This window comes from Bos mutus, chromosome 2, assembly GCF_027580195.1.
Source record: "Bos mutus isolate GX-2022 chromosome 2, NWIPB_WYAK_1.1, whole genome shotgun sequence".
NCBI classification, from domain to species: Eukaryota; Metazoa; Chordata; class Mammalia; order Artiodactyla; family Bovidae; genus Bos; species Bos mutus.
The window spans coordinates 6,845,680-6,858,038 of record NC_091618.1 but is presented as its reverse complement, the minus strand read 5'-3'; the positions used below and the strand labels follow the sequence as shown (position 1 = coordinate 6,858,038).

General features: G+C 51.4%; 1 non-coding gene across 1 annotated transcript; it reads left to right on the top strand.

Moving 5' to 3' along the window:
- Positions 1-1,373: 1,373 nt before the first annotated feature.
- TRNAG-CCC (transfer RNA glycine (anticodon CCC)) lies at positions 1,374-1,446 on the top strand. The gene has a single exon. It is a non-coding gene; the product is annotated as a tRNA-Gly (tRNA).
- Positions 1,447-12,359: the final 10,913 nt, after the last annotated feature.

The following is a 12,359-nucleotide window of genomic DNA, read 5'->3' as shown; positions in this document are numbered from 1 at the left end:
AGAGAAGAGAGTATTAGGGAGAAGCTAACGAGAGACCAAAGAATATTAGGAATCTTTTGGTTGTAAGTAACAGAACTCAATTCAACCTAGGTTTAAAAAAATTTTTTAAGGAAAATGAGAGATATTAAGAGTCTAAAAAAAAAAAGGGTCTAGTGGGTCTGTTATCTTGGAGTTTCAAGGGAGTGTCAACTTCAGGCGTTGCTGGATTCAGGGTTCCTGATAATGTCATTGGGTTATCTCCCTGCCACCTCCATCAGTCAATTCTGTTTGTTTCTGCCTTTCTTTAAGAATGGGCCATCTTCTTTCTCTCCCATGACAGACTGGCCCTCTCCAGTCCCAGAAAAGATACATGTTCAGAACATTGATCAGCTCACACTTCGGAAGGAGGAAGCCAGTGGTCCCCATCCGCTGCATCAGCAGTGCTGGGGATGGTGGAGACTTGATTGACCAGCCCATCACACGTGCAAGACCCAGCCCAACCATTGTACCAAGGAGAATGGGGCCCTGTGACTGGCCTACTTGCCTTTCCCAGTGGGTAGGAACCCGTGAGGACACCCCACCAGCCTGCAGGTTTAAGGGCAGACCTCTGGGGAACACTGACATTTCCAGGTTGCACGGAACTTGGGAAGGAGACTGATGAGTCTGAGAGAGGTTCTAGGAGAAGCAAAGTCTTCAAGGGAGGAGAGAAGTTCTACAGGGAGGCAATGGAAAAAGGCAAATTCTGGAAGGGATGACAGGTGCCCCCTGTTCTGGGCTCCAACCACCCACCCTCACTTGGTGTGGAAAAAGGCTGTGAGCTCTGATGGGCCAGTGCAGGTTCTACCACGGCTCCCGGTGGAGCCCATTTCCCCACCTGTGATATGAGGACACTCACAGAACACCCACCCCATAGGATGGGTGAAAGGTGGGAGCAAGATGGCACAGAGAAATGCTTACCCCGATGCCTGGCACACGCTAAATGCTCAGTAATTGGGAGCTACTTATTCTGCTGGTGGAAGAAATTGTTAGTAGTGGCAGTGGTCATAGCCCCAGAATCCTGAGACCCTGATGGGTAGAAAGTTTAGCTAATACCTTCAGGCCCACTGAGGCCTCACGCATTTATTCATTCAACAGTCTTTAACAGAGCCCCTGCTGTATGTACCCCAGTCCCAGTGTCAGACATGGCAGCACACAGGCGTCTAAGGCATCGGGAGATATGATATGATGGTGAGTAGCTACTATTCGGGATGATAAGTGCCACAGGGCCTGGGCTGTGGGAGCCCAGATAAACATGGCTCATAGGAGGCACCAGGGCAACTCTATAGGAAAGCAACATTCGAGGTGGTGCTAAAAGATAACTGATGGAGACAAAAAATGCTGATGTTCTGGGGACTTCCCTGGTGGTCCAGTGGCTAAGACTCTGAACTCCCAATGCAGGGGGCCTGGGTTCGATCCCTGGCCAGGGAACTAGATCTTGCATGCTGCAACTTAAAGACCCTGCATGCTGCAACGAATATCTGGCGTAGCCAAGTATATAAATAAATATTAAAACAAATTTTAGGTGCTAATGTTCTCTGCGTGTCACAGTGGGTCAGATGCTGGGTGTGCTGAGCATTTTCATACAGGAGGTGGGGACTGCTGTTCCCATTTCAAGGATAAGGGAATAGGGACTCAGAGTGGGTAGGTGGCTTGCTCAGAGTCACCGTACTTCCAAGTGCGGGCACCAGGGCTGGCCTGACCCCACCGGCTGGGTTTACCAGGTGGAGAGGAGAGAGAGAGGATACCACGGAGCGGGAGAAGAACAAGGTGACCCAGCCCTCTGGGATGGGGAGAGGAAGGCAGGAGTCCCCCCTGGAGAGCCCACACCTGGGAGGGGGTGAGGCAGGGACAGAAGGACAAGGACAAGATGGGAACCTTGACCTTCAGCAAGTCCTGTGCCTCCTGAGATCTCGGTCTCCTTTGTACAGTGTGGTTGAGCAAGTCTATTATCTCCACCCCCATTTTACAGATGAGGAAACGAAGGTTAGATCCAAGCCTTCCAGGGATGAAGCTCACATGCCAGGGCCACCACACTGCAGTGCTGCTGGAGCAAATGCGATGTGAGAGTTCACTGCAAACCCTCCTCTCTGTGTCAACGGTGGTAGCCACAAAGGGCACCCCAGAGGAGTGGGAGTCCCCACGGGAGCAGCTCTCAGGGGATCCCAGAAGACAGTCCTGTGCTTCTATTCAGAAACTCAGCCTCTTAAGGACCCTGGAGAAAATTTCATTCATGCCCTGGGAGAAATGCATGCCACTTGCAAATGCAGAAACAGCCCAAAAAGAGGGGAGCATCTTGTTCAAGGTCACACAGTGAGCCATGATGGAAACCCATCCAGAGTGCAGCTCGCCTTACCCCTGGTGCTGTGCCCTTTCTCCATTCCAAATCTACTCCTCACCAATGACCTCTCACCTTGCCTCCATTCATAGCAATCTCTATCAATCTGAGCTGTTAATAGGACCAGGCACTTCATCTTTCTTTATCTCTGGTCCTCCAAGCTATCCTATGAAGTATTACCCAGGGCAGCCATAAGGTCTAGTGGTGCTGGGGTTTAGTTGCTCAGTCGTGTCTGACTCTTGCGACCCCATGGACTGTAGCCCACCAGGCTCTTCTGTCCATGGGATTTTCCAGGCAAGAATACTGGAGTGGGTTGCCGTTTCCTTCTCCAGGGGATCTTCCCAACCCAGGGACTGAACCCAGGTCTCCTGCACTGCAGGCAGATTCTTTACCGACTAAGCTATAAGGGAAGCCCTAAGGTCTAGAAACAGGCAAATATACGTACTTAATACACGGTTCATTGATTGAATATTACAAAACACGTTAAATAATAATCAGTGCGTCTAGACTTTATAGCCACCCTATAAATTATGCAATCCTAATTTACAGATGAGAAAACTGAGGTTCAGAGATGTGACAAGTCTCGCTCCTGGCCTCACAGCAAGGAAGTGACAGCCTGAGGATTAGTATACAAGCATCTCTGACTCCACAGTCTAGGTGCCTTGTCCCTACCCCAAGCTGCCGTTGGGTAAGAGGTGAAGGACCTGCAAAGTGAGGTGAGGAGTAACAGGAGGCTCTGATCCCCAGGGATGAGAAAAGTAACAGTTATTGTGAACATAAGGCTTCCGAAGTCAGGCTGCCTGGGTTTGAATCCTGCTCTGCCCTCAGGCAAGTCACTGGTCCTCTCTGAGCCGCATTCTTCTCATCTGTGGAAGGGGGATGGTAATAATGTGCTCACTTCACTGGGTCGTTGGAGGGTTAGATTAGAAGAGTGTGTGGCACGTGGCTAGCACATGGGAAGAGCTGCCTCTTGTTTGCTGGCCTCTTGTATGGCATTCTGCAGTGACTGCCTTGCCTACCAGTAGGACTGCTTTTATACCAACCGTGGGTTCTGGAGCTGGCCACCTGGGCTCAGCTACTTGCTAGCAGGGTGGTCTAGAGCTTAGAGGGAGACTTAAGGTGAGGCTTAAGCCTCAGGTCTTTCACTTGCATGGCCTTGTACCTTATTTTATATTCATAACTTTCTATTCTTTTTCTTAAAGGGATCCCCCAGTATTGTGTAAGCGCTACTGACAGCCTGAAAAACATGCATCAGGCTCTGTGTGTCTAATGCATTTGGTCTCTCCATGTACCTCGATTTTCTCAAGTAGGGAGGGTGTTATTAAATGAATGAATAGGTGTAGAATGCTTTGAAAACACCTGGCACATAGTAAATGCCCCAGTAACTATTTTGGCCTCTTAAGTGAGTCTCCAGCTAGTGAATATGCTAAGTGCTAGTCAACGTGCTAAATGCTTTACCCAGGTCGTGTTATTTAATGATGTTTAATCTTCACAGCAACCACTCCCATTTTACAGATGAGAAAACAGAGGCTCAGAGAAATGAGATCACAGAGCTGGGAAGCTAGACGGGTCTGACTCGAGGGCCTTGCCCCTAACCACTGTCCCCACTACCCCCCGGTTTAGGATGGGCCCCTGTCCACTGGCAGCTGAACCCGGAGGATCCGGGTCAAACAGGCAAGCACTGTCTGCCAGGCTCCGGTCACAAGGAGGAGGGGGACGAGGCCCCCCCGCCAGGTCCAGCTGGGCCCTGCCACACCTAGCACCCTCGTCCTGCCTGCCCCCTAGAACTTCCTCCAGAGCTCCCGTCACCAGAGGCCCTGGCCCAGGTGGGGCAGGGGCCAACGGGTGACAATGACCGATTTAGAAAGTAAAGTTGCTTCTCAAACAAATAAGAAAGAAGAGGAAAGAAAGAAATGGCCTGCCCGCTTCCTGCCCCACTCTCTCTCCCAGCACCTGGGGCCCAGCTGCAGGGTTTTCACTGCTTGTTTGTTCATCCTGCCTTGAGGAGCCTCTTCTTAAAGCCCCAGGCTCCCTCCCCGCTGGGCCTCGGGATGATTGTGGAGCCTGTGGAAATAAGCACCCTCCGTGATTGTCGCATTGTTGTCTTCTCGGGCATTGTTTGGGATGACAATACCAATAATCACAACAATCTGGGTTTCCTGCAGTTGGGAGAAGTAGGGGATTACCAGCTTGGCTGTGGGAGCTGCCATCCTGGCTCTGAGATGTCTGAGGTGTGAAGGCCTGGCCAGGTTATCCCTTCTCTCTGGGCCTGAGTTGCCTTGTCTGTAAAGTGGGATGAGGTTGTGGTGAGGGTCGGGTGAGTAGGGAAGAAGTAGGCATAGGCATGCCCCGGTGGGGTGGCAGCTACCCAGTCAGCTACTGTGCAAGCCAGGGTCCCGCAGGAACACAATTCTAAGAGCCTCTGCAGGTGGGGGTGGAAAGCTTGGTGGACTTGGAGGTAAAATAATCCTGAAGCCCTTGGTATGTTCTAGCCGGTGTTTGACGTGCTTTGCAGAGAATGATCATTTCATCCTCACCACAACCAAATGAAGTAGGTACTATGTCATTCCTATTTTACAGGTGTGGAAACTTAGGTGCAGAAAAATGGCTTGCCGGAGGTCAGCCCGTCTGGTAGGTGCAGATGAACTCAGCCTGTCTGGGTCCGGAGTCAGTGCTCTGAGCTGCAGGCACTGGCTTGGGGGCAGGTCTGGCTCTGAGAGTGATTTGCCGTGTAACAGTGGACAAGTCCTTTGCCTTCTCAGCCTCCGTTCTTGTTCTGCAAAGTGAGCAGCCCATAATACCTGCCTGTAGAGTCGGACATGACTGAGTGACTGAACATGCACGCACGCACGCACGGGTATCAAAATCCTCGGGGAGACTTGTGGCCAGATGTAGTGACCAGGTAGAGAATGACAATGACTGGATATACCGGGGGCCCAGGAAGCCATGGCTGTCGCTGCCATCATTGTTATTAGTTTTAGAGTCACAGACAAGAGCCAGCCTAGAGGATGCTGAGGGCCCGGCCCAGCTCTGAAAATCTAAATCCTGTGGTTGCAGCTGGAGGAGTGACTCCAGGAGGCACCTGGTAAGAGGTGGCTCCACCCGTTGGGGCTAATGGGGCTAAAAAAAAATCCCTGAGGCGCCACCATGCAATTTGCCAGTCGCCTGCCCCGATTAAGGGCAAACTCTCCCACTCTGCTTCTCCTCCCCACCCCTACTTCCCGTAAGCTGTGTGGCTCCAGAGAAGTCACTTGGCCTCTCTGAGACAGGAAAAGGACATGACCTACATTAGAGATGCTGTAGATAGAGTGCGTAGCCTGGCTCCTGACGTGAAGTCACCAAGAGGCAAGGAGAACCAGAATTTTGAGGCCGACCTATGTTCCAGTCCTCCCTGGGCACGTTCCTTGGACTCTCTGAGCCTGGAAAAGAGGTTTGCACAGCAGCCAACACACAGCAATTGCTTAACTAACAATTGTGGTTGGCTGTGACCATTTCTTATACTTTCCAAGGATGTCCAGAACCCCTCAAAGATCCTGGGCGTTCTAACGTTCACTCTAGTGCTCAATTTCTCTGTTTGTCCCTCCAGAACTGTCCTCTGCCCATCTCCATCTGTTCTGTGCTTGGTAGGTGACCTTGGTGGGTGACATCAATGGGCTTTGTCCTCTGGCTTCTGGTGGGGTGGGGCAGGAGGCAGAGGCAGGTGGAGGGTGACAATCTATTTATTGCCCCAGCCCCTTCCTGCAGGGCACCCACAGGCTGCCCGTGTCCCTCACCCAAAGTCTGCAGCTTCCGTCAGCGGCCCCAGGCGTACAACTGTGGCTCTGGGTCCAGGTACCCTCTCCCTCCCGACCCTTCGGGCTGTGAGTGATAACAACTTTCCATGGTTGCCAGCCCTGGGACACTGCCTTGTCCCTCCTAGTCTCCCTAAATCCTGCCCACATCTTTGTCATAGACCCTTGATTCAATTCTCTTCAAATTACTCAATTTGAATGTACCATCTGTTTCCTGCCAGGGCCCTGATCATGTGTGACGTGTACCCTGATGTATTCATTTAGGACTCCAGGTATGGTCGAATAATAAACATTCACACGGCTTTCACGGTCAGGTATTTATCCACTCAATTAATTTTTGCTGAGATCTGCCATGTCCCAGGCTCTTGGGTATGGACCTGAGGGCAGAGATGACCAAGACAAGAGTCCCTGACCTCAGAGAACTCATGGACTAGTCGGGGAGACAGATGCCTTAAGAGACAACCACAATATTTGCTGAACGCCGTGACAGAGGCATGGGCGAATGCTGTGGCCAGGCAGAAGGGAAGCCATCACGCTCGGAGAGGCTGTACAGAGGAAGGACTTTTGAGCATCATCTTTGAAAAAAAAAAGTCATAACATTTTATTTAGCCCAGTGTTTCAAAATATCAACAAATAATATTATCAAGTAAAATTGATGGGAAAATGCCAGAGGTTTTTACATCTTTTTTGAAGTCTTCCAAATCTGGGGTGTGTGTTGCACTTACGGCGCATCTTAGTTCATCCTGATCCCATTTCAGGGTTCCGTAGCCTCTAGTGTGGAGCAGCATCTCCTTCGATTCTCACAACATCTCTGGGAGCTCAGTAGGGCTTTTGCTCCCACTTTGCAGTTGAGGAAGCAGAGACTCAGGGGAGTATCTTGCCCGGGGTCACAAGTACTCCCTGATGGGGGCAGGCTAGAACCTACAGCTGTGTGGTTCCAAAGCCTGTCTTCCTCTGGACCAACCCCTTCTTGCCAGAGTGAAGCCGCTGACAAGGGCTAAAGTCAAAACTTTAACTGAAGTCCTCTGACCCCAAATCCTGCAGTGTTTCTACCTCAGCTGATTCCAGGGAACAGATTAAGGGAAGGTTGTCATTGTTGTTCAGTTGCCAAGTCGTGCCTGACTCTTTGTGACCCCGTGGACTGCAGCCCGCCAGGTCCCCCATTCCCTCACCATCTCCTGGAGTTTGCAGATAAGGGAAGGTAATAAGAGAAGGTAATAACCTTCCAAAATGGGCTCCAACCCCTATTCTCCTAGGACCTTGAGATAGCATGGGGGTAGGGTGATGGCAGAGGAGCACTGAGGACTTCTGGCTAAGTTGCTAAATTCTCTTTTGGGAGGAGGGGGTAGTTAAGGGGTAGAAGGTGAGGGCTGCACAGGATGGTGGCAACTAGACTAGGCAAACTGGAAAATGGTTGCAAGTGATCCTGGCATCTTTGCCAACCCCATGGTCAGCAGTTCCTTCTGAGCTTGAACGCAGGGCTATCCAGAAATGCTCACTCCCAGAGCCTAGGGTCATAGTTAAAGTTCACAGTGAATTCATCACCATCATTTTCACAATGATGCTTGGGAAATTATAATGGGATGATAAAGGTAAGACATTCGGATGAGCGGCTTACCCCAGATTCTCGTGGGTAGATTCTTTGACTCACATTCATGCACTGAAGGGGAAATCAGAGCCAGGAAAGAATGGCTGGAAGCAAGTGGAGTTCCCTGCACATCCAGGGTGTGTTTGTGTGTTTGTGATTCCAGAGATGTGTGATGCTAAGAGTAATGTTCAGGAGTTGAGTATTCCTGACCCATTGATTACTCATCAATTATCCATTCACCCGTACAATCATCCATCCAGCCATCCTCTTGAGGTCCTGTATACCTGTCCATGCATCTGCCTCTCAGTTTGTTCTTTCCTTCACCCACCCTTCATTCATTCTGTCCTCTCTCCTGTCACCTACCCGTCTTTCACCATCAACTCTGGACCCAATCATCTGCTGAATGCTCAACGGGCAATGGTGAGTAAAATTCAAGCCTTCCTTCAGACCTGGTGAGTGGACAGCCCTTAGTCTAAGCAAGGGAGCAAGTGTGGTGATGGAGAGGGGTTCTAGGAGCTTCGAGGAGGAAATGCCCAACTGTGACTTTCTGTGAGTCAGGAAGGCTGCCTGAGGAAGGAACACCCAAGCTGGTCTTGAAAGAGGAACAGGGGCTTGTGAAGGCCGAAGAAGGAAACCTGGCTGATGAGATGGGCAGGGATGCGGGATGGCCAGGGACACAAAAGAACCCACCACAGAAGCTGGTGGGAGGGAATGAAGGAGCAGTGGCCTCGAGCCAAGAGTTCACCCCCGGCTCTCGTGGTCATGACACAGAAGTCCCTCAAAGCCTTACTTGGCCTGGCCTTCTCTTAGCACAGGCTCTGGGATGTCGGACTCAGAAGACCTAGAAAGCATGCAAGATATCCTCCTTATTGCATCCGAGAAACTGCCCTGCCAGAGTCACAATGGACAGCCCGAGTCTCTAACTCCAGTACCTTCTGGGTTCTCTCCATTAGCATCTAGACCCCAACTCGTCCACCCTCAGGGCCTGGCATGGAGCTGGGCCCAGAACAAGGGACCTTCCCCTGCCCGGATCCCTGTTTATCAATAATCAGATTGGTAGAGCTCACTCATGCTCTTTCCATTGTTCCATTTAATTCCCCCTCTCCACCCGCAACAGTCCCAGGGGGGCTGGAATTCCTTCTCTTTTTACAGATGGGGAGGGAAGTCTCAGCGAGGCCCAGGGGCTTGCCCAGAGTCACATAGCTCACACACAGCAGAGCTGCCATTCTGACAGCTGCCCTGCACCCGCTCCGGGACACCAGGCGACACCTCACGTAGGCTGGTGGCCTGTTGATGCTGTGCCACTGAAGTTGGGGCTGCGGACCTGTGGGGTGGGGAGGGACAGAAACCAAACCCAGGTGAGGCCTGGGCGGTGGGGGAAGGACCCTGGAGAGGAAACCTCGGAGCTTGTTTTCACCTGTAACCTGCTCTGCCCCGCCCAGCAATGGAAAATGTGTGTCAGAGGAAGCTGCAGGCTGGGGACGGGGTAGCTGTGCGTGGGTGATAGCTTGTGCAGGGCCACCTCGGGGGGCAGGATGTGCTGGGGCTGGGGGGCGAGGTTGGGGGTGCTGGAGTGGAGTTCGGGTTCTGCCCCTGGCCCTCTGCCTTTTCCTCTCAGGGTCGCACTTTCTTTTTCCACTGAGGAAAGGAAAGCGAGAACCGGGGTTGGGGGCACAGAGGGTGACTGGAGGGAGTAACAAGAGGAAAGGCCCAAAGAGACGGTGTGTTGGCGCCAAGAGGGCAGCAGAAGGTGCTGAGTGGTGAGACTGGGGAGGCAAGGAGTAGCTCAAAGCCTTGCCTGGGTTCCCAGGGAACTGTGGACAAGTTCTGAGCAAGAGAGTGGTGTGGACGTGTTTGCTCTAGGATACCCTCCTTCAAAGTGGTGATCGGGGCTGAAATGGACAAAAAGTGAAATGCAATTTTTTTCAATGTTTTGCTAGTGTCTCAGGGCTACCTGTGGAGAAGGCAATGGCACCCCACTCCAGTACTCTTGCCTGGAAAATCCCATGGACGGAGGAGCCTGGTAGGCTACAGTCCATGGGGTCGCTAGGAGTTGGACACTACTGAGTGACTTCACTTTCACTTTTCACTTTCATGCATTGGAGAAGGAAATGGCAACCCACTCCAGTGTTCTTGCCTGGAGAATCCCAGGGACGGGGGAGCCTGGTGGGCTGCCGTCTCTGGGGTCGCACAGAGTCGGACACAACTGAAGCGACTTAGCAGCAGCAGCAGGGCTACCTGTAACACGGAAGCACCAACCAGGTGGCTTACGATAACAGAAATGTCTTTTCTCACTGCTCTGTAGGTCAGAGGATGGATACTAAGGCGTCCTTGGGGCCGTGTCGTCTGACTCTGGGGAGAGAATCCTTTCTTGCCTTTTCCTGCCGTCTAGTGGTGGCCGTCAGTCCCTGGCATTCTGTGGTTTTCAGCTGCATTGTTCGAAACTCAGCCTCTGTCATCACGTGGCGTTCTCCCTGTGTGTCTCTCTCCTCTTATTTGGGATCTTTGTTTCCCAGATGGGGGACTGAACCCGGGCCCACGGCGGTAGAAGCCCAGAGTCCTAACCATTGTACTGCCAGGGAATTCCCTACCTGCTTCTCTTCTTATAAAGACAGCAGTTATATGAGATTAAAGGCCTACCCTATTTCTGCATGACCTCATCTTCTATTTGCAACAACTGAATCCCCAAGTAAGGTCACATTGTGAAGTGCTAAGTTTTAGTCCTTCAATGTCTATCTTTTGGGGACACAATTCAACCCATTACAGATGTCGTTCAAGTGCTTATCCTGTAGATAAATCTCAAATTAAAAAAAAAACCCTATGCAGATCAGATGTCCCACTTTGAGACCTCAGCCTATCGGTCTTCCACACGAATACTCTGCCCCAGTGAGTCCTAAATAAATGGTTGAGAAATAATTGACTTGTGGTCCCCCGAGGCCCTCAGGTCTTTCCTTAACAAGTTGAAGAAATAGAATAAAAGTCCCCAGAGAACTAAGTCAAGCTGCCCTCTGTCCTGGATTCCTGGTAAGCAGCTGCTCCACGGACCTATGCTCCTCCTTCTCCTCCCGCCTGAGCACCAGGCTGGGGGCGAGCCCCCCTACCCCAGAAGGAGAGAGAGCAAGCGCCTGAGTCTCCTTCCTCCCTGGATTAAACAGAACTCTTCACCCTTCTCAATCCTCTCCCTGGCTTCCCCAACCCAGCAAGCTCAGATTGCTCGGTTCACACAGGAGTTCATGCTATCCCCGCTGCCTTCTCCCCTTGGTTTCCGCCTTTGCCTTAACCCCTGGGACTATTGCCCCAGTCTTCAAACTGATTTCCCTGCTGCCAGCAGCCAATCGGGCCATCCTCTGTGCAAATCTGATGACTTCTCTCTCGCTGCCGTAAAACCTTAAATGGCTCCTTATTGTTCTCAGAATAAAGTCAGGATCCCTCCACCTACTATTCCAGACCTTGTATCAGCAGCTCCCCGCATCAATCTCCAGCTTTTCACTCTCTGCCTTCATATGCTCTATCCTATCGGCAGTGGAGAATTTCTGTTGGAAGGGGGTACAGTGGGGAAGCTTGTCTAGAAGTTGTCTTCATAAGCAGGAACGCCTGGCCTTGGCTGTGCCACCACCTCTTCTGTATCTGCTTCTTGGCAGATGTTACTCCTTCTACACGGCATTCTCTCTCCACATCTCCATTTTCCAACATCTGATCCAAAGGACGTCTTCACTCTGATCACAGAACCAAAAGGGTATCTATCTCCCTGCTCCAAATATAGAGCGTTTTGGTTGAGCTTCCTGCCCAAGCATATTCTCGTCCACTTTGTCTTGACCAGAGGATGCACCTCCCTTCCCTTAGAGCCAGGTCCTAGTCCCAGGCCTGCAGTCGAATAGCAGGAACAGCACGTGAGAAAAGTGCCGGAATGCTGACCTGGCTGCTAATACCCTTTGCCAGTGTCTTGCTTGGTGACCTTGGGCAAGTCACTTTCCCTCTGTGGTTGCAGTTTCCTTTCTGTTCGAGTGGGGCGTGGGGCAAGACAGCCAAGCAGGCTGAAAGCATGAACTAAGCTTTTCCCTCCAGCCCGGGTCAGGCCAGACCTTGGTCCTGTGAACAAGAGCTTCTGGGGCCCTTTATTTTTACATTAATTTGCATACATTTGCATAAGGGCTATAAGAGGCCCCCCTACTACATTTTGTTCATAGAAAGAACTGAGACCTGCACGTAATTGATGTTTGGGGATGGAAAAGACTCACTCGCTCATGGTTTCATCCAAATCTTAGCAGTCAGAGTCTTGAGTAGCTAACCCTCCAACCCCCTCTTTTTATAGATGAGTAACTCAGCTCAGAAAGGGAAAGTGATGAGCCCAGGGTCACACAGCAAGTGAGGAGCAGCAGGCTCCTTCCCGGGCTTCCCACAGTATGCCAGGGGATGGTACTAGGCACCTTAAATTTCTGACCACGCAGGGTGGAAGAAGGCGCAAGAGAGGGGTGAGTTTTCTCCTCAGGCCCTTCGCTGCACCCCAGAATAACAAAGCCTGCAGGCTCACAGCCTCCGCAACCACCACAGGAAACCAAATTGTAGTAGAAAGGCAGATGGGAGTGGAAAATCCTCTCAGAGATGTTAGATCGTTGCTTTCACCTGT